Source organism: Haliaeetus albicilla, chromosome Z (genome assembly GCF_947461875.1).
Source record: "Haliaeetus albicilla chromosome Z, bHalAlb1.1, whole genome shotgun sequence".
NCBI classification, from domain to species: domain Eukaryota; kingdom Metazoa; phylum Chordata; class Aves; order Accipitriformes; family Accipitridae; genus Haliaeetus; species Haliaeetus albicilla.
In genome coordinates, this window is record NC_091516.1 from 53,456,378 (window position 1) to 53,478,747 (window position 22,370).

Below are 22,370 nucleotides of genomic sequence, written 5' to 3' on the forward strand. Positions count from 1 at the left end.
GAAGATATTGTTCCAATAACCCTAAGGGGGCTTGAATGCCAAATATGGTGCAGACTTTCAGGGATGCAAAGACTTGCTAAATAAATTGGAGGTCAGTTTTATCTGCTGTATCTTGGAAATAATATTTTTACACAGCTCTGCTTCCAGCATCCATTTCCAATCTGTGGAATGATTGATTTGTCATTGTTCCAGTCCCAGCAAGATTGTTCATCTTGGAAGCATATTTCCCAGTAGTAAACACAGCTTTAGACATATATGAAATGAAGCACCTATCCCTGAGGAAAGTTAGAGAAGAGAACTCCCATCAGTATTGTAAGCTAAAAGGAAAACAATTGGCCCAAAGAAAAAGCCTGTGTTACAAATGCCCATAAAAACAGCGAACATTCCTATTTTAGTACTACCACAGCATCCCACCACACCACACCAGTGAGGGCAAAATAAGTAAAATGGCAGCATGTGCAATAGACGCCACTTGTAGAAGAAAATCCTGTAGCAATATTTAGTGCTTCGTTGAAATGTTCTCGAGCCAACAGCTGACTGCAACTGTCATTATAACTTTGGGTATTGCAGAGCTATGACTCACCAAAGTGTCCCACTGCTTGCTGACATTTTAGATGCTTCTTTCAGATGCCCTGTTTTCTTGTAGTAACATAAAGCACGATAGTGCATTCAGGCTGTGTCTTCTGTTTTAGGATGTTCAGATGGAAAACTCTGTGTTGAATATGGGAACAATAAAAGATGTCCCTTCTTTTTCTGGTGTTTCGTGTAATGTCTGGTACGAATATTTTTACTTTCCTCTTTGTGGGTGAAGAGAAATTGTACTAAGGAGGTGTGGAGTGATTCCTCATACCATTGCTTCTAGTTCAACTCAAATAATCTTTAAGACTGTGGGAAAAAAAACAGGTTAAGATTGATGTCCTCTTACTGCTAACACATGGTAGTGGTTATGAAAAGGTCAGGATAATGGGTGAAATGGAAACACACAGTTCTTCCAAAGGCTGCACGGCAGGGACGTGATCTAGCTGCACTGTGGAGTCGAGTGGTACCATGATAGGAGGAGAGGGGGAGGCTGTTCATAACAGAAGAGTAAGGGGAGTCATGGAGAACATTACCCGTTGCTGCAGCTACTAACATGTATCTGTTAAAGTGTTGTATTCCTCAGGTGTATTCCTTTGATACTTCAGTAAATACCTAAGTTAGAATCAGGCTGTCAGGCTGCGTATCAGTGAACACTGGCATTTGACATGAAGAACAGATGTTTAGGCTACACCCCTGTTCAGACCACATCGGAAGTTGAAAAACTGAAAAATTATGAGCTGTGGGTAGGACTTTAAATGGCTGCTTTAATTAAGAAGAGCCCATGTACAGAAGGTAAGTAGCTAAAAAATTTGTTTCATGCAGGAACTGTATGTCTTTTGCTGCAGAGGCTGGACAGGCCATACAGAAAATGAGGTAAGCTTAGGGAGGGGAAAGGAGCCTCTCATAGGAAGCACTGCAGTAGAGATTTGGCTATTTCAGCCTTTGCCATGGGGACCTAGATTAGATTTTTCACAGATGAGTGGCACCTGTTCCCTGTGCTTGACAGAGACCTTTAAATTGCAGGAGGATCCCTGAGCTGTGCTTTCAACGTGAAGCTTTATAGAACACTAAGTACTTTCTGAAATAAGGTTGCAGTTGTCTTATATTGAGCATCCGCATAAAATGGAACATTTTGACCTTGTTATTTCAGTGAAAGGAGAAATGCAATATCAGTCACTTCACCGTGCTGGGGTGTTTCAAAGATGCGTTGGTTACTGTTTGCAAAGTATTTGACAGCCTAAAAAATCCAGACAATAAATGCAAACATGTTGAAGTGTGTTTTGTTGTATATCTATAATGGTTATGTAGTGAGTCTGTGGTTGTATTTGAGTATTCAGGATGCCCACACAGAATCCTCTAAAAGTAATCCCCTCTTTCAAAATACTTATTTTATAAACAGATATATCAGGATTTTGCTGTAAAAGATTTTGCTCTTAATAAACTGGAAAATCCACTATTCCCAGAGATGGCTGACTCTTCTCATTACCTGGTTTGAATCAAGCATTCTTTTGCAACCAGAATCTTTATTTTTTTGAAGGGGAGACTCACAGAGGTGGTGGTAACACGGACTAGTTCAACTAAGAATATACAATACAGCTTAATTAATCTGTAAAGCTCACAGAGATAATCACTCCTTCTGACTGCTGTATCATCAACATTAGAGGCTGAAAAATCTTCCTTCCTGAAGGTTCTCAAGACAAGAATAAATCTGTGAGCTTTACATCTTTCGTTTTTCATTTTTATTTCCATTCAGTTTTACTGATTGAGCACAAACTGTAGGAACCCCGGGTGTGTGCACGCAAATGAAAAAATGAAGTACCTCTTTTATAAGCCTCAGAAGCCTCAGAGGGACTGTATTACTTTCACTCAGCAAAAACTACTTTAAAAAAAAAAAAAGATAAAACCATATTTGATAGCTGCTGAAAGAGGGAATAATCCAGATACAGACATTATGGCACAACATGCCATGCAGTTTCAATCTGCTACACTTTAGTAGCACATCAGTCACAATGAGCCCATTGTGAAAGGTTTTCTCCTCTTTGTATATTTTTTAGGACACCCCTGGAGGCAGTGGGAAATATGTATATTTTTGTGCGAGGGAGTACGAACAAACTGTCTTTGGGATAATCTGAACAGTTGTTGATTGATAATTCTTATATGGATTCTAAAATGGAGATTTCCCAGCTGTGCTTGATGAGACTCATCATCTCATCTAATGCTGATAGCTCCCAAAAGACTGTTCCAGATCTCATCAGTCCTGAAACACGAGAGGGGTGGAGCAGACCATAGCAAGTGCCCACTTCACAGAGACCCCATTCAGGCATTGGGTGTCAGCATTTGCCAGCAGACAGCAGTTGGAGTCAAGTCAGAGACAGACAATGACAGATTTAGCATCTTGCTCCAGTTGTAAAGGCAGCCCAGTGCACATGCACAGACTTGTAGTATGGGGAGCATGCCAGAGAGCTGCCAGCGCCTCCCTGCTATAAACAGCACCTGTGCTGCCAAATGGTGATGCTGCTCCATGGCCAGCTCCTTCCACAGCGCCTCTGATTTATGAAGCTGATTCCCAGGGCCTGGGCCCGCTTTCTCGGGGAGGGTGAGAGGATGGTAGAATTAAAAATCAAGATCCCTGTTCCTCCTCTCATATGAGCAGTTCACCTGACCACATGATGCTGAATGCTTTCTCAAATTAAGCTCTCCGCTCAGTAAATAAAATCCATTTGATTCAAGTAGTATGACTAAAAGCACACTCTGTTTTGTGGATCAGGGTCCAGAGGCTGGCTTACCTAAAGATTCAGGTTAAAGGTTTCTCTAGCCTTATCTGTCTGCTACTCTGAATTGCCTTCAATCAAATCTTGCAAGTGATGCAGGACTGAGATTGTTCATAACACTCAAGTGTGAAGACCTGCATTTTTCTCATGTGGCTTTTTTTTCTGAGATCAAGTCAAACTCATTTGCAAACAACAGATTCTTTTTTCCCATCTTGCCAAAACTCAATCTTTCTCAATATTCTACAGAAATGTTAGGATAATTTCCATGGCTTGTGGTTGTGTGCCATGGAAATTTCTTCCATTCCCTTCCCACACTGCTGTGGGAACAAATGCCCATCAGAAAAAAGCCCACCAAAGTTGCCCTTATGCCAGCCGAAGCTGTCTATACAGCCTGCCCAAGACACCATATGTGTTGCCTTTCCAGGCCAAAGCATAACTATGAATTTCAAATTGGCTTTTGCATGTGGATTTACTGTGCGCTAGAAGTCTATTAAGATTTCAAATCCAGATATAGGCCTCCAGCAGTGAGTTAACCAAGCCCCCAAACCTCCAATCACTTACAAATAAACTATTGCTTCAAGAAAACTGTAAGAAGAAATACCCTATGCTAAATGTTGTGTATGTGTTTTGTACTTTACAGTCTTACAGTGGCATTAAGGGAAAAGTAAGTGGGAAACTGGGTTAGAAAATGCCAAAGTGGTGGTTGCCTGGGGAACTTGAATTCAGGTCTTTTGCAGTACTTTTATAAGTCAGTCTTTGAGCACACTATTGGATACTGCTGTGGTTTTTGTTTTTTTTTTTTTTTTTTTTTCTTTCAGCATGGGCAAAATGATTGATCTTCTTCTGTAATTCTCTACTCAGAAAAATAACTGTGGTTATTCTGGAACCGCAACTGAAGCTTAAAAATTACATAGGAAATTTCAGCCTAAGCAGTTAAAGACAAAGTATTAAGCAACTAGAAAGACAGCCTCATAATGGGAAGTGCTGGGTAACCTTAATGAGTGGGAATACTCTGAATTATTTTACTAAAAATATTGAGAAAATTACAGAGCTTTTTATATTGAATCTGCTTTTTTTCTTTAGGACTCATATGCTTATTTTGTTCTTGATCACGATACAGAAAAAAAATTGTTAATATTGAAAAACAAAGGTTCAGTATTTCATGGTTTAAAAAAGTCAGCCTCTGAAATAGTAAATACAGTGTTATCTGAAATATTATAGTATTCCCCTGAAGTCTCAGGGAAGGTGTGCTTGGAGTCTCTGCTGAACTCAGTAATAACTTCATCTGCAGGAAGGCTACTGCTTATAGCATAAACCCAACCACCTTCTGTAGCCCAGGGACTTCTGTGCAGGAGTACAACTTTAGTGGGAAAATCTGACTATTGATTTTATAATAGTGACTGTTGTAAGCCCACAACAAGGTTTTTGCAGGAGCTGTAATCTTGCAGTTTGGCCTTTACTTTCGGTGCCACTTCCTATCTTTATACCCGGATTGCCAGGTCTGTTTACCTATCGACAGACTGGTCAGGACACCACAGAGCTCACTCATTTCTTCAGCTTCAAAGGCAGTGCCCCAGCCAGTGAGGAGACAAAAAATAAAAGACACCCAAAATGGATGCATTTTTCAAGTAAACAAATGATCAACAATATTACCACATCTTATTTTATATGGAATTTGACCTTTGAGCCATGAATTTGCATTAAGTAACTATATTAGATTGGTGAAATAAATTGCTGAATTTTGGGAAAGCTAAAGCATGGAGGCAGGACAGCATGCCTGTCTACCTTTGTACAAGCCAGATACACATGTTACAATGATGTCAAAACCACCAAACTTGCTTTGGCTTTTTTGTGTTACGTGTTTTTTGAGATATTGCTCCTGGCTGAACATGAATTTAAATTATGGGTACTATTGATGAATCAGTGATGGTTTTCCTAAGGCTTTTGTTTTTTCCCCCTCTACCTATCTTTCCATAGATAGCTGTTGAACCCCGCTATTCTGTTTTCTTCATCAAGTAGAAATAGCTGTGTAGCAATGTGTAACATCTTTCCCAGAACAATCTCCCAGAGAGCCTGTGTGGGTAGATGAAATATTTTTTGAGACATTCTTAAGGTGTTGATGTGATGGTTGTGTTACTGCCAAGTGGCTTCTCTCTAAAAATATTTTCCACATATTTTTCAATTCAAGGTTCATTATTTTTAAGTGTCAAAAAAGGTCATGTGTGTCACATGACAGGATCATATTTACTGGCATGAAGGAGCAAAAAAGTGGTCTTTTTATTAAGAATCCCAGTAAAGGACTTGTTAGACATAATTTTTTTAAGAAGGAAATAAAAAAGATATTTTATGAAGAGTAGTACCTCTGTTTGCCATCCAGAACACATCTGTGATGAGCTGCCTACAGATTGCCTCTCTAAGTAGAAAGGGTCCTTGTTTATGGCATCGCCTGTTCAAACATCTGGTGTTTTGAAGATATTTTTGGAGGCAAGTATCTCTCTTTTCCTGTGCCCAGAAACCATGAGGACTTTCTCTCCCAGTGAAAGCTGTTATCCAGGTTGTTCTGGGCAAATAGAGGATAAAGGGAAACAACTTTTGCCTGTGTGGCATGAAGCCAAATGCAACAAAATCTGGTGCAGAGACCCATGGAGGAACCACAGAATTGCCCCTGCCCTGGCTCTGAAGCTCTGTTGTAGACCTTGGAAGAAATTTCTGTATAAAATCTTACTAATTCCTCTGCCTTCACCATTAATAATATTCTTTCTGCAGCAGAGTTTCACGTTTTAAAGAAACTGTGAGTACTGCTTTATGGGAGGCCATTTCACAGGTGCAGGTGTTTTGTGTCCCTTGTGTGACATCTGAATGCCCTTTTTTAACTAGAATCATGTCTTAATGCATTATCTAACAGGCAGCAAATAGCATTTGCTCCCAAGGGGCTGTTACATTCAGCCAGCTTGTATGTAATGAGCAAGGTGGCCATTAGCTTAGGATTCTGCTCATTGCTCTGCACTGATGAATACAAACTGCCTGCACTCCTCAGGAATATTGAAATTATTTGGGAATTGAATACTGTTTATATAAGAAACTGTTGTAAAACCTGAAGATGACAATACATGGAGTCAGTTTTTTACCAGTCAGGCTAGCTAGCTGGGGAAATGAGTGGGAAAAATAAAATGAGGAAAAAGAGAGGGAAAACTGGAGCAATAACAATACCTTCCCTTGGTGCAAATAGTTTTATGAGGACTGCTGTCCAAACTTGGTCTCTTCCCAACTTTGCCTCTGTATTGCTTTTATAGTCATGAAAGACAAAAGCTAGATCCTAAATCAAGAAAACATCCTAATTCAGAATATTTCATAAGGCTAGGCCTGTGTGTAACTTATTCAAAAGGGCTAAAACATATTCTTAGAGATAAATAAATATCTAAGTGGTGCTCTCAACTGGAATGATCTTGAGCACATACTGAACTGTTTTCACTAACTGTGTAGTCAGTCATTGGCCCAAGCTACACAGCAAAATCATTAAATTTATCTAGAACACATAGTTGATCATGGCTCATCCTTTTCAGTGAGCAAGCCAGTATTATATGCAAAGGGAGGCAGAAATAAATTTGACAGGAAGAAAGAGTTCTACCTGTCGCTTGTGAAATATATATATATATTAAAAAAAATCTATAATGTCTCATATTTCACAAACCAGAAAACCATGCTCTACCTTGTTAATTTTGGCTTCGAGGTCACTTCCAACACGCAAAGTGACTTCTGAGCTGACAGATATTGGGCAGCTTCATGTCATTCTTGTACAAGAAGCTGCCATTTATTTGTCCAAGCTGAGGTAGGAAAATTATTGCAGCCTGCCTCATTTTTGGATGCTACCTGTATGAGAGAGAAGTCATCATCAGTATTTTCAAGGTTTAACAATAAGATTCATTGTGGTTATATCAGGAAGTGCATTATTAGATCCTGGATTTGCTTTCCTTTTACCTGAGGCCAAATCACAGATCTCTTAGAAGAGACATATATATGCATGTATGTGAGAAGGGATCAAATCCCTCATTTCTTAGTGTTCTGTCCTTATTGAATCCATCTATGATTTTTGTGAGGAAACAACTCAAAAAGTGACAAAAGGTGAGTAAACTTTTACTGTTTGGCCTCAAGATGTCTGTGAAGACTTTACAATTATGCCTTATCTTTATTTGTGTATTCATGCCAAGTAATCCCAACTGATAGACTTCCAGGTTCATTTCGTCATGACTTCTGAAGAGGTTGCCTTCTTGCCTACTGTATAATCTCAGGGTCTGAAGCTGCAACCATCATAGACCTAAACTGCTATTGACCAAGGGACTAACGCAGTGCTGTAAGGTGAGCATGTTTTGGCATGGGCACTCTGTGAGGGAAGTCTGGGGAATGCCAGATGCTGCAGAGTGCCTCCCCACCCTGCCTATCCTGGGAGGGACTCCAGCCCACTCGTATTTGCAGTTCACAATTAGTTATTTCAGAAAGGTAATTTTAAAAAATGTGACATGTAATCAAGAATAAAAGTGAATTTTGAAATGCATCCAGCCATCCTGCACAGAGATGAGAAGGTGCATTTTAAGCAAAAAAAGCTTTAAAGAAAACCCTGAGGAGAACAGTCTTTTAATTTTTATATCTGTGTCTATCTATATATTCAGTGTATGTGGTGGTATCAATATATATGTGCATATGTGCTTAAATATGTATGTATATGCTTTTTATACATATGTAAGTATGTATGTGTGTATCCCCATGTGAACATCTAAGAAAGAACAGACCTGGGGTGGGGAAAGTAGACAAAAAGCAGTCAAAGACCAAACATCTCTGTTCAGGGGTTTGCAGTTTTCCATTTTGGCTGTTTGTATTAGCTTTGCTGATTAGTTTATGCCTCTCATCTTTTAGATGATGCTTCAGTGATTGATGTGGGAGAAACCATTAAGGAATAGAATATGGAGTCACCAGGAACCAGATTTAAGTTGACCCATGAAGGCTAAAAGATTATGCAACAAAATATCCCTATTAGGAAGGGTGGTTTTTGTCATGACTTGAGGGGGACCTCCCCCCAAGTCCAGTTTTTATTTATGTGCAAAACTAGAGGTTTTAAATGCTAAGCAAAAGGAAACAGTCAAGGAAAAGGAAAGAGAAATAAGCCCGAAGCAGCCTGGATGAGTGCTTACCTAATTTTCGTTATCTACTCTGAGCATTTGTGGATGTATTGCTTTGTTATTAAGTAACACTTTACAGCATATTAGCACTATTTCAGATATTGGCATTGCTGATTGAGGACTCCATTGCTCCAGTGCCTGTCCAGCACACTGTGTTTTTTTATCTTAGTGTTTCCCATAGCATTTATGTTTCTCAGTGCAGTTCTGTGGAAGACCTTATTCCACCAGTGTTTTGACATCATCAATATTGACAGTGCCTATGGTGTCAGCTTGAATTAAATTTTGGGAATTTATCTTACAGTGATTTTAATCCACAGATTATTAGGGAAGGAAATAGCATGTGAAGAGGGCATGTTACCAGGTATCTAGAGGGCAACTTCAGCTGGAAGAGTGATCATTATCTATGAAGCGAAAGCCCAAGACATGGTAAATCAGAATCTTATACATTAAATATTTTAGCTCAGTGTTTGATGACAGTGAAAAACCTGTTCATGTGCAATTTCTGAAGTGGAAAACTAGATCCCAGAGGCAAAGAAAAGGCATACTTGTTCAGTGGTATCTGGATGGCTGTTAGTTGCAGAGAAGGTGAATTTTGTCTTTGCCTTGGTTCTGCCCTAGACTGAATGGACTTCTCAGTGCTCTTGTCTGAGCTCTGTTAGCTTATTTGTGATAGGCTATGGAGACTGTCAATGGAGACCTCACTGGTAATGTAAAATAGTCCTGGATATAGGAAAAGCAAATTTAAACTGGTAATATTGCTTTACTAGTGTTTGTTAGCCTTGATGTATGAATGAATGTATTTAGGTTTGAATCTTTGTGTGGCTGGCTGAGTTTTTTGTCTTGTGTGTAATTCTGAAAATTCTGAAAATTCCCTTATGTAGGAGTTTAAAAACATTTAAACGAGTCATGAAAATGTGAATGTTTTCAAGGAACTGTGCTCCAAAAAGGTATCTATGTGAATTACAGCTGAAGCAGTAACAAAATCTTCTAATCTTGATGCTGTTTTTATTCACATTTAGTGTAATTTGTTCTATGAATCTGACTGAAAGTATCACTTCAGTTAGGGAAATATGAAATATAATTGAAGATATTTTCAAGCAGCCTTTTGCAGACTTTCTTAATCTTGCACTGAGCAAGACAAAGCAATCAGGGGAGGAGGGAGGAGGATTTTAGGTAACTTGCAGATTGACAAAGTGCTTAAATTTTTATTCCTTAATGTGCCCCAGGACGAAGCCAGCAGGCCAAACTTTCATTTACAATAGATGTAAAGGAGAAGGAAAAAGAATGAGATCAAACTGCAGTCAGAGCTAGAAGGTACTGTCAAAAGGCTTGTTAATGTAGATTTCTCTGAGGTGGCTCACCATCTTCTTGAAAATTATTTTTCAGGAGGAAACAAAGGACAATGCAATGTCTTTTGAAGTCAGAGTGCCTTTTTTCTTCTTGTAATGAAGTCTGACAGACTGTCTTTGATCTCTGAAACAATCTACGATCTTGTATATCTTTGATCGCTAACGTAATGGATGTGGTGTTATTTTCTGTGATGTTGAAAGTTGGTCTTAACCAGCCTAGTTAGTATGGGTGTTAATTGTGTTACAAAGAAGCCTTACCTTGCACGGAAGTAAGGGCTTTCCAACAGAAGACACACCTGCATTTGCGTCCTGCCTCTTCTGGAGTGAAAAACTGCAGTGGAGAATCACAAACCACAGTGCTCTGTAGTGCTGCCTCCTCTTGTCATAGACGTGTGCTTTTACAGGATTAATACAAGTAAGCTATGTTTATGCCTCTCAGTTTGTATAAACTTTATCTAGCTGTGTCGTGTTTCTGAAGAGCCTACTGGTGCTTGCCAGTAAACACTTCGTCAGTGCAGTAGCACGATGACAGAATCCCCTTTCTCTTGATGGAGCACTGCGGTGAGTGCTGGCCAACAGACACGAGACATGCTTGGGGAGAGCTGCTTCTCCTTGCTGGACTGCCTTAGAAGAACCAATGCTTTGTTAGAGAAACAAAGCCCAAATTTATTCCTGATGTTGCAATTTGAGAAACATTTTTTCTGAAATAAAGGGGTGGAAGTATATAGCGTTATGGCATGTACTGGAAGGAATGGGCTCAAAAGCCCTGCAATGGGTTCAACATAGATAGAGCTGTTCTAATTACAGAAATTAGCCACCAGTATCATCATTTTTTTTTTTTAATTTAAAAGGCAAAATTTTTGCTCTGTCCTGTTTATGAGAACATTTTAAATACATGACTCTTCTCCAGGAGATGAAAGTAGAGGGAGGCTTGTGAAGGAAGTCGAATACAGCTCAGCTGCCCTTAGCAGTAGCCATCTTACCTGACTGCATGGGCAAATAAACAACTCTTAGTGATGGTGTGGTGCTATTACACAATGATAAAGTACGACAAGAGCAAATGAGGTGGCAAAACGTTCATGGGATTAAGGCTGTATGAAGAGTTTTTTGAAACTTTGTTTCTGAACCACCATTTTCTGAGAAGGATAACTGAGATCACCACACTAAAATGATTTGCTTGCGAGTATGGCGCGTTGAAATATAGAGGAACCACACACTGAAGTTCAGGACTTATAGAAAGGCCTTAGTTTTCAAAAGAATAGATTTGCAGTGTGACTAGTTGTGAGAGACTGAAAGAGTTAACGTCTCAAACATTATGGTGGGGGAAGTTCTGCCTAAGGATGAACCCTGCATAACAAGGAACCCTGCATAGCAAGGAACCATAGGTGAAAAGAAGCCAATCAGCACAGGCCCATGCTGGAGGGTGCGCAGCTCCATGGTCTGATATGCTGGGCAGGGCAGCTCACCACGCGTGGCCAAAGATCAAACAATGGTCATATCTGCAGGGAAGGAGAAGTTACTTCCCAAATGACCCCCAAGCCTGCTGACCCATTTCTGAAAGCACAAGACGCATATGACACAATTAGCCTAATAAGTTGGAGTGCCTGCCCAAAGGAGGGGCAAGGATGGTAAAAGGACACAAACTGAAGCCCCACATGCATGCCCACTGGAACTGGACCTGTAGACTGACTGGACGAATGCTGGACCCAAGACTGGTGAAATCTTTCTTTTCTATCCCTTTTTCTCTCTCTGTCTCACTCTCTCTTTCTCTCTCCTTTTTCATAATCCCTACACCTCACCCCTTTAGACATAAACCATTGACCCAGTCTGGGACTAGGAGTGGATCCAGTTGCCCCCAGGCCCTTCTCTGAGAAGGAGTCTAGAGAGCAAGGGGGTCCGCTCTGAACCTCGTGACTCAATGGGAGGGCTCTCATTCTTCCCTGAATTGAGGTATACGGTTACCACGGGTTACATGGTTTACTGAGGTAGTTTCATGGTAATTCCCTTTGTGAGAAATCCCACCACCTAATGTTATGCCTCCCAAGTTCAGGCTGCTTCTGCCATGAATAAAATGTTTAACCGATCATTTCATGTCGTTTCACCTTAAGTTAGCCCAATGGAATTCCAAACTCATCACCACTCCCTGGTCTCTCCAGCCCAGGTCGTGACACTAGTCTAAGGAGAAATAAATGTACATGGAAAGTACAGAAAAGAGACATAGACTAAAGCTCCAGGAAGAGTTGTGACCCTATATGCTAGGGTATAGAAGCTTGGTCTGTTCTTCTATAAATTCCCCCTGTCTTTGGAGAATGGCATAGCATAGAATGTTTTCAACTGTGCTGGTGCTATAGAGACAGCATCTTTGAGAGACATCCTGCAGAAGGACTCTCAGCAAATGTCTGCTGTGGACCACCCAGCCATCAAGTCTGGTCCTGGCAATCATAAGCAGCCATGCAACTGTAGGCCTTCAGTTTAGCCATCAATACCGAGGGAAGGGAGGATGTTTTTATGAGCTACTGAGTTTTCTGTGCTATCAAGGATATTGGTCTAGCTGAAATATTTCAGAAGAGTGTTCTCTGGAAAATGGTTGCTTTTGTGTGTAGGTGGGCTCAGTGGTCAGTGAAGTCTAAACTGAGAGCCTCTGTGTTGATCTTTAGTGTTGTACTCACCTTCAGCACCAAAGGGATCCCATGTCCAGTCCTAAGCCAGGGAAAACCAGTTCAGTCACAGATGCTGGGGAGGAGCAAGCACAATCCCATCTTCAGAACTGGCTTCAGGAAAGTCATGTTTGTCCTTCTGGACAGCAATGAAGACTGGCTTGCCTTGGGTAGGCTTTGGTTCATTTCAGTTGTGAACATCGCTTTTCATACACTGTTAATTCTTGCTCTGGTTACTCCTATATGGAGGCTTTATAGACTTACATTTTTAACGTTTTCCAGTTAGTCTGTAAGGCCACTGTAAGGCCTGAGGTATTTAGTAGTGAGAAATAAAAATGATCAATATAATGGTGGTCATTACATTTATTATTCATTAAAATGTCAGTATTACAATTTTCAGGAAGTTGATTTTCAGCTGAGAGAAGTATCTTCACTTCTTTAGCCCTCAGGCAGCTGCTAGGTTGGTTACATTTGATCCTGAATCATTGGGCATGCCTTCACCTATTGTACAAGCAGGAGTAGTGACAGAGCTTTGAAGGACAATTCATGTAGGTGCTATAGATCTCAAAATCAATGGAGTGCTGCAAAAAATAATGGAAACCATAAATGTCATCATAAGGGAGGGCATTAATGTCAACTAATGGGCAGGAGACATGACTGGCTGAAATCATGTCAAACTGAGGTGACTTGTACAGTGAGGGAGCAGTGATACTTCATTTATCTTGCAGTAGCAGTCTTGGTATATTATGGTGCCTTGCATAAGGGATACATCCAAAATCATACATGCTTTTTTTTGTGTTCATATAAAATGAGTGAATTTATGGAACGGTGCAGGGTACTGTCTTTTGCTATGTTAGAACAGACTGAATAAAACACAGATATGTAGCCAATGACAAAATGTGGTCTGTTGTACATGGTAGATTTTTGCTGTTCAATCTTTCTGCTCTAACTGCCCCCCATGACCTTCCCCTGCCTTCCCCAGGAAGGTGTAGGTTCTGGAGCTGTAGCCTATGCATAGTCCCTGCTGGGGCATCATTTGGAGGTGGATCTGCCTGTGTCAGTGTGGCTGTTATCCCAGGACAGCAGTGCTCCCGAGGAGTCATGTAGCACCCGGACTGGCAGCTAAGGATGCTGCCCTCTAAGGAGGGATGCCCAAAGAGTAATGCAATGACATATTCTCTAGTAGGGAGCAAACTCCCCCTTTTTGGACCTCATTTGCCGAGATGGAATGCTTAATTTGAAGCAGTTGCCTGCTACCTGATTTTAAGTTGGGACTTCTGGCTGTAACAGCCACCATCTGATACGCTTAAAATGGATGCTCTATCTACTGGAGTTCATCTTGAAATTGTAATTCTGTTCTACTCCACAAAATTCTGTAGCTTGGACATCAGCCAAATTCTTGTCTTGTTCTTTGGGATTTTGAGATGTGTCTGAATTCTGTAAAGGACTGTGCTATTGGACCATATCTTTATATTATAACATCTTCTAGTTTTTCCTTGCTATAGAAGAATATTAGGCAAAGTTGCAGTAAAAAAAAATGAAAAAAACCAAACCACACACACAAAAAAACCCAACTCAGGAAAGAAATAAAATCAGGATTTTTTTTTCATTAGAGGAACTCTATTCTCCAATAAATATAACTGCTTGCTTATTGAAAGGTATGTGGGCTTTACTTAAAGGTTTACTAGGAAATTCTCCTTGCTCTCCTATTGGGCAGTATGCTATTAAGTGGCTTCCATTGAGTATTTTAAAAAAAAAAAAAAAGCATCAGAGAGAAGATTTTCTGTTATAATGTAAGCTTCAAATCAGCAGCATCAGAGACAAAACTGTGTGAATATAAATCCTTCAAGGGATAAAACACATTTGCAGATTAACCCTGACCTCTGCTTAAAAACTCCCAAACTCTCTTTTCTGTATTGATTTGTCTAAACAGGGCTGCCTGCTGCACACAATGAAATGCTTCCTCTGCAGGTCAATTAGCAGGCACCTGGATAGGATTCAGACTTCTGTTAGGCACAGAAAATCCCATTAGATGCTACTACAGGTGGTTGCTGCATGTTTGCTACCGATATGAATATTGCATTTAGAGACTTGGAGTAAATGGTATGAAAAACCTGACAGCTATAAATCTTGTATTTGAAGTGGATGGCTTTATTGACTGCTGCTATCTTTGAGATGGAGAAAAGGGGAAATCTGTTCTAGCCTTTTGATTTAATATGAGAGAGCACTATTTAGGGATGATTGATGGTTGAAAAGTGACTTACCAAGTGCTCCGCACGATTGTATTACCCTAGATAATAGGTTAAACAGGAAAGAGGGGCTTCTGAATTTAAAGGCATTAAATATAATTTTATGGCAAATGAGAAAAATCAGTGCAAGTATGACATGGATATGTTCATTTATATTCTAGACCAAACTAAAAGAGCATCCTATAAATTATTAATTTCCAGTCTAGATGTATGCCACCCTGAACTATTGTCTGGGTCTTGCTAAATTTCATACTTTTTCATGTCCTGAAATAGATATTCTGAGTGCATTCTGAAGCTGTTCCATGTCCACCCACCCCAGAAAGTTAATGTTGCTGTAGAAAAAAACTGAGATTATATCAACCTGCTCACTACCGTATGTTGGGTTGCATCTGTCTTGCACCCAGTGGAATTGTAATTACGAAGGTCACCAGATTTTTTTTAATGTCAGGAAATTTCTTATAAATTGAGGATAAAATTATGTCTCCATTGAAGCAAAGAGCGAAAATTGTCTTATTTTTTGTGGAGCTAGCATTTTGCTTGAACTTTTCCACATGTCTACATTTAGGTTATGCTCCAAAGCACATAGAGAACAGATGGGAAAATCATTCAACCTGCTTGTATCTCAAGTTTCCGATCTATACAACTGGGTGGATAATATATACATCAGGTATATTAAGAGGATAAGTTAAACCCTTTGACAGCTTTGAATTGAGATATAATCAATGTGAAGGTATTAGACATTACATTATTAAGAAAGCTTTATAAACATACAGTGGTATTCTATTATTGACCAGAAATGTGTCTTTTAACTCAGAGTTTATCAAATAGACATTGTTAAGGGATGATCCCTGGTGCTCAGATAGTGAAACGTGCCGTTATTGAAATATACTGAGGGTTCAGCTGACTGCAACAGTTGACTGCATAGCTGCAAGGCCCAGTTACTTTTTAAACACTTGTAGCTGAGCATGAGTTAGGATTAGAAGAAATCCAGTATGTCATGTAGTTTCCAATAAGTGTGATAATCTTTTACACTGTTTTATTACTGTTAAGCTTTCAATGTTATTTATTTAGAACTTTTAAGAAGATACTATTTCTACACATCTATCAAACCCACAGTATTTTTGTACTTTTAACTTTCCATCGGCATTGAACAACCAAAGTATTTTGATACTTACTATAGTCTTATCACTTTTATGAAGAGAGAATCTGTAATACCGCCAAACCGGCAGGTAGCTTAAATTGCCTTAAAAAAAATCAGTTAAGTGTAAGAAAGGCATATTAGATCATGCCCCTGTCTTGCAAGGCATACATTCTTGAAAGAGGATAGACATTAAACTGAAGTGATGCTGTTAGATTGTAGACAGTTTCTCTGGGAGAAACTAAAATGCTATTTGTTTTTGATGTGTTTAGGTACAGTACTAAGATAAGTCTATAAACATAGAAGAACTTTATTGCTTTTGAAAGCATTACAGTTTTACAGATGTTGAAATATATGCTAGTTGTTTATATTAAAAAAGTGTAATACCTGTTTTACCATAAATGATATATGCAATATAGAATCATTTTTGTTTGTTTGTTTTCTTATTTTCTGGGTTAGCTTTACAGCTGAGTAAGAGTAGCTTAATAAAATATTTGTCGGTATAACATACTGCTCATGGATTGTTTAGACCAGTGCTGGGATATACTTTCTGTCTGTGGCTTGTATGGTGAAGGAGGTTGTAACAGGGTATATATGGAATCTAAGTACGCACAAAATGTGGATGTAGGTTTTAAATATGAGAAGGAAGAATTCACTTTCTGGCAATAAGACATGTCCAACAGTGCATTTTAAAGGATTATTGAATGCCTTGGGTGTTTGCTAAGGCACAGGGCCAGCAAGGACTGTAATTTCTTCAGAACAAAGGCTGTTGTATGTTAAAAGTAGTAAGCACTTGCTATTACAGCATAGGAATTATGTCAGTGTTATTGACTAATAAAAGCCTTGAGGCCAGTCTCCTCAGACATGGGATGAAGTTTAAGCTCACCACACCTGTCTTCTATTCTACATCTTTATAAAATAGTAACAGTAAAAATGATGCTAAATAGTAAGTCACTGAGACTTGCAGGGTCCTTGCTCTGCGCAGGATACTAACTTTTGTTCTGGTTTTAACATTTAAAAAATTATGAAGGAGACATTTATTAATCTTAAATTGACAGAGAAAAGGTATGAGATGTCAAATAAAAATTACACCATTAGATAAGATTTTTGGTAATGGGTGCAATGGTATCATGGACACCTTGTAGAGAGAGGGTTTTTTTTCTGTTTTAGCCTTGTAGAGAGAGGGTTTTTTTTCTGTTTTAGACTATCAAAACTATTTCTCTGGCAATTAGAGATAGTTTCTCCTTTTGGCAATTTGTCTCATCCATAAAAGACTGAACAATACAGAGCATTTATACTAGAACTTCTGTAAGAAAAGCTTGGAGATATATGGCTTACTCTAAAATAAATGGAAACTACTAATTTTAACTAATGAACCTAAAAAAGAATTATTTTTGCTGAAAGTTGGAAAAGGATAAATTTTCTAAGGAAAGTCAAATTTCTGGAAAAAAGAAGAAGGAATCTTTGTTTTTCACTAAGCCCCTATTTTCAGACTTGCAGCCATCCTTAACATCTTCTGAGGCAGAATACATCTGTAACTGTGTATCTTCTCGGTGAATTACAAAACCAATAGAACTCTAAATAGATATTGGCAAGTAAATGTTCTATCTTCTCCATTTTCATGGATTTAATGAATGCTTTATGCTTTTTATCATTCATTAATGTGTATATCAACAGATAGCTAGTATTCATATGTGTAATTGCAACAGAGGTTAGTAAGAGGCCATAAATAAAATAATAATGACAATTCAATTTAGCTTGTGGTTGTGTCTGTTTTTTTGTGTAATGCTTCCTTTGTTAACATCTCCCTATAAAGAGTATGCGCTGCAACAATGTTTATTAATTCCTAACATAAAAATGTTACAAATATTACTTACACCACAATGTTTGAAATACTCAGTGATAGTAAAGTATCTGCACTATTTTGTTTCTCTGTAAGTAAAAATAAAGTTGGAGGTTTTTGCATGAATATATTGTAAACTATGTAAATATAAACAATTTATTAGATAAATTTCTCTACCAGTGTTACAGTTTCCTTTGAAATTGTTTTCAAACACATGCTTATATTTATATATTTACATGTGTTTATGTGCCTATTATTTCAGGATTATGAAAAATCTTCCTGAAACAGCTGGTTCTAGTTACAGTGCGGCAGTTGGCTTGGCACTTTGGGAAACCCCAGTACTTCACTGTGGCATTATTGTTCTGCTGCCATCCAGGACTTCACTCAGGAACACTACAGTAAATACATTTTTCAAGGAGATAGGAAGTTTCCATTGAAGTACGCTGGTATTTTAGTAGAAGCTTCCTTCAGTTATGCAATGATGCCAGGGAATATAACACATCATTTTATTTAATTACCTTGTAGCTTGAATGAAATGATTTGTCTTAGTCCTGGATGCATGGTGGTGTTGGCTGACAGCCAGAAATCCTCTGTAGTCTCCAGTGTTGAATAGCTGAGATACATAGACAACATGAGACAGTCCATAAAACAAAATTCTTCTTGTATTTGAAATGTTTAAGTTCTGCTTGCCTAACTAGGGTGCCTAACTAGCCACCACAGGCTTTTGTACTAGTAGGGCTGCATCACTTTATACCAGTTCAGGATTCTGAGAAGGGTTTTAAAAGGGAATTAAACATTCATTTAAATTTCAAAATGAGTTTTGCTGGCTGTGTTTAATCAAAACAAAGTTTGTCATAGGTTCCTGTAATGAACATTTGTTACCGAACGTCAGCACTTGTGTTCCCGCTGTATTTGCTTTCTGTAAGTATTCACATGAGCTTGTGAGCAAAAGCTTATTTCAAGTGGAGTTTAGGTTTACTCTAGATTGTGAAGTTTAAATGTGCTATCAGTAACAACTCTACAACAGAAATTTGAAATTCTAAGAGTTTCATTGATTCAGTCATGGATCAAAACTAATAACATTTGGTGCTTTAATCAAAGAATATCAGAGCCTAAAGTTCAGATTTTAAATAGGCAGCCATAGGGAAAATTAAATACGCTAAATGTTTCAGTGAATATTTTTGAAAAAAGAGGTATTTGGAGAAAACGGTGAATGAGGACTTTCTAATAAAGAAAAGTCAGCACTCATCAGACAAGTTATAAAGTGTTACCTTATCTTAAAATATTGGTGAGATGTCATTCTGTAAAAGTCAACCTAGGGAAATAACATGTGTAGGCGCTGTCTCCATATCATAATTCTTTTGTCTTACTACTCTTCTAGTTTCTTAGCAACTATATATTGGCCACCATTAAGATTCTACTGCCTGGTAATTATTAGTATTCATCTCTAAAAATATGGTACATATATGCAAGTGTTTAGGTGACCTCACTATTACTTAGATTGATTTTTTTTAACCTTGAAATCAGTGGGTAGAAAGCAATTTATGATATGTGATTTATAAAGCAGCTAAGTGGTGCTAATTCCTGTTTTCAGCAAAAATGAATTTTAGTAAGATCCAAAGGAACATGAATGTTATGTTGCATACTTCGGAAAAATAACTGAAAATGCAATTTAAGCTTTCAAGTCTTTAAGGAAATTTTATAAGTTTTACTTACTGTAAGTAATTTCTCAGCTGATGAAAGCAAAGGGTGATTTTAGTTGTTTAACACCAAAGGTATCTAACTAAATTATGGTATTGAAAAATGTCATAGATGGCTGAATCTATTGAAAGGCATATTTAACCTACAGTCCTGTCTGTAACACTGACCAGCACTGGATGCTTATGAAGAGGGCACAAAATCACACAGTGGAATATGGAGCTTAAGAGACGGACAAGGATCAATGGGAGATGTTTTTTGATCTAAAGTAATGTCATTCTCTATTTAATCTTTATTAAAATACATGCATAGCTACCTCTTTAATCTGGTGTACATTAGTTCTTTTAAATCCACAAGTGGTTTCATTGGTGGCATGATTTTACTTCCATCAGCACGAGAAGCTTGATAAAGGTGGCATTTATATGCTTCAGAGTGCAACTGATATTTAGAAGAAAATGACATCAAATTAATTGTGTTTCATTATTGTCAAAAGTCCTTCACTTAATGTGAAGGCCCAACATAATTGTGCTCAGTTAGTCTCTATTTCACTGTCATCAAATTTTGCAGTGCCATGCTTAATCATATTACATAGCACTGACATCATCCTGCATAGCATGTTCACACATGAGTCTTCATGAGACAGCCTATATCTCCCATCTGAGGTCATGTGAATTTGAGCTGTAAAATATTTCTACTGATGTTTCTCATTTGGTGGAGAAGGGGAATATTTCTAAGAAGGGGAATATTTCTAAGACCATTAGAAAATTGGACTGGATAGTCTCTTCTAGTTTTCAGGTTTTTTTTTTTGACACCTACTTTTCCTACGAGTCATTTACAATTTTTCTGGCTAATAGCCATCCACTCTGGTGGTGGGTTCCAGGAGACGTTTATCTATTATTGTACTTCTTTTCATCAGCAGTTCCTTTATAGCCATATCTCTTCTTAATGGATAAATCAGCTGGTTGGGTTTTGATCTTTTTGGCATTGATCCTGCTGTGAACATGCTGTCTAAGACAACAGCTCACAGAGTTTTGTAACTAATCCAAAATCTGAATGTCAAGAATCTAATCCCACAAAGTGGAAGTAGATGATGAAATTGAAAAGCAAAGTAGTCCGAGTCATATTTTTCCACTGACAGTAGCATACCTGTAATAGCCTTTTACCAGCAGACAATGTTGACCAATGACTGTCAAGAATACAGTGGAAATGTGGAAATTTGTGTACTAAAATGTCTATTTTTGAAACTGATTTAACAAAATAGGTAACATAATTATTCATGTGCTGCTGGAAAAGCATTTCTTTGCACTATACTCTTTTTTATTTCCAGTGGAGATAAAAGGGTATGAATCCCCACAGCTGCACACCTTTCTTTTTCCTTGGAGGCAAGTGATAGCTTTTTCCTTCTAAGTACACTTGTGCCCTTGAGCCTCTGGATACACTTTGCCTGGCTGGTGGATGGATGCTGAAAATGTATGCTGTGCCCAGAAGGATTCTTTGTAGCATACTTAATATGGAAAGACATGAGTTGGAAGAGTGTGTTGGGCTGTGACATTGAGAGGGAAGCAGGCAAGGACTTGCAGTTTGTTTTTCAGTTATTTCTTTCTATATATTTCCATCGAGCTCTGTTTTCAGATAGAAAAAGGACCAGTTGATCCCATGATCGCTAAAGAAACTGAATTTTGAGAAACTTTCATCAGGAAGCTGAGTTTCATGAGAAGGTGTGCCCATCACGCTCTTGGGTAATATTCAGCAGTCCATTGCTGTTAAGAGAGAAGGATCAAACTAATCCAAAGGGTAGTTTGTTTGTTCATCTTCTCCTTTCCCCTCACTTTAAATGCAAACATTGGGAGATTTTTGGGGAAGTTGCTCACCCGCAGGTAATGTGAGTATTCTTTGTTCTTATTTAAGAGACAGCTCTGGTGAGCAGACACCTCTGTTGCTGATACTGAGGGGCTTTGTAGCCACTAGCTTCTGTCCAGAAATGTGTAAAAGTCAGCGTGTAGTTATGTGACTGTACAGGCAGCAGAAATGAGCATCAAGTTCCAGGAAACGTAAGTGTCCCAACTCAAGGCTCTTGTCTGCTGACCAGAAGGGATATCTTTGTCCAGCAGTAAGTGGGCAAAATGTATATGAATGCAGAATTAATTAGTATTAATGTATTTCCTTGCTTTTCAAAAAAAGTCTGAGGAATGTAGATTTTAGGTAAAAACCACGTCTGCCAGTTTCAGGGACTGTCAGGTGGGAGTAAAAGGGGAGGTTTAAAGAGAATGGAGCCATGTTAGTAGCATTGCACGAGTGCTAAGGTTGTGTTAGTGGATTATGAGAAAAATCAAACAAGTGTTAAATTTGTTTACAAAAAACCCCAAATAAGTATGCAAATTATAGTTCTTTCAAGTGCTCTGGAAGAAATTATTCTAATTATGTCCAATAAACCCCCCAAACTTTCAATGTGGGAATTGAATGGCAGTTGTTAGCAATACCTTTAAGCTGTCTGCCCCACCCTCAAGCCTCCCTGCAATGTCATTGAGAAATGTTTTTATACTGAACTTAAATTATGTGCTAGGCTGGATTTACAGCAATCTAAAGTATTTCATTTCATTTTGGATACATGAAAAATCCTTCCTCTTTCTCTAACATGAATTTTTACAAAGCAGGTTGAGCTCACAAAATATACCTGGATAATTCCCCAACCAAAGGTACAACTCATTCTCTCAGACAGCAGGTATGTTGCAGAGACATACTTTGATTTAGCTACCTATTATGTTTCTTACTACCATTCTGTGAAACGTCATCTCTGGAAGATGGTGCTCTTGGGTATTGCAATCAACATTGGGAATGCAGATTTATAGATACCATCACCTCTTTTATTCTCAGGAGTCTATACCACAGACTGTAATACCACCGTACTTATG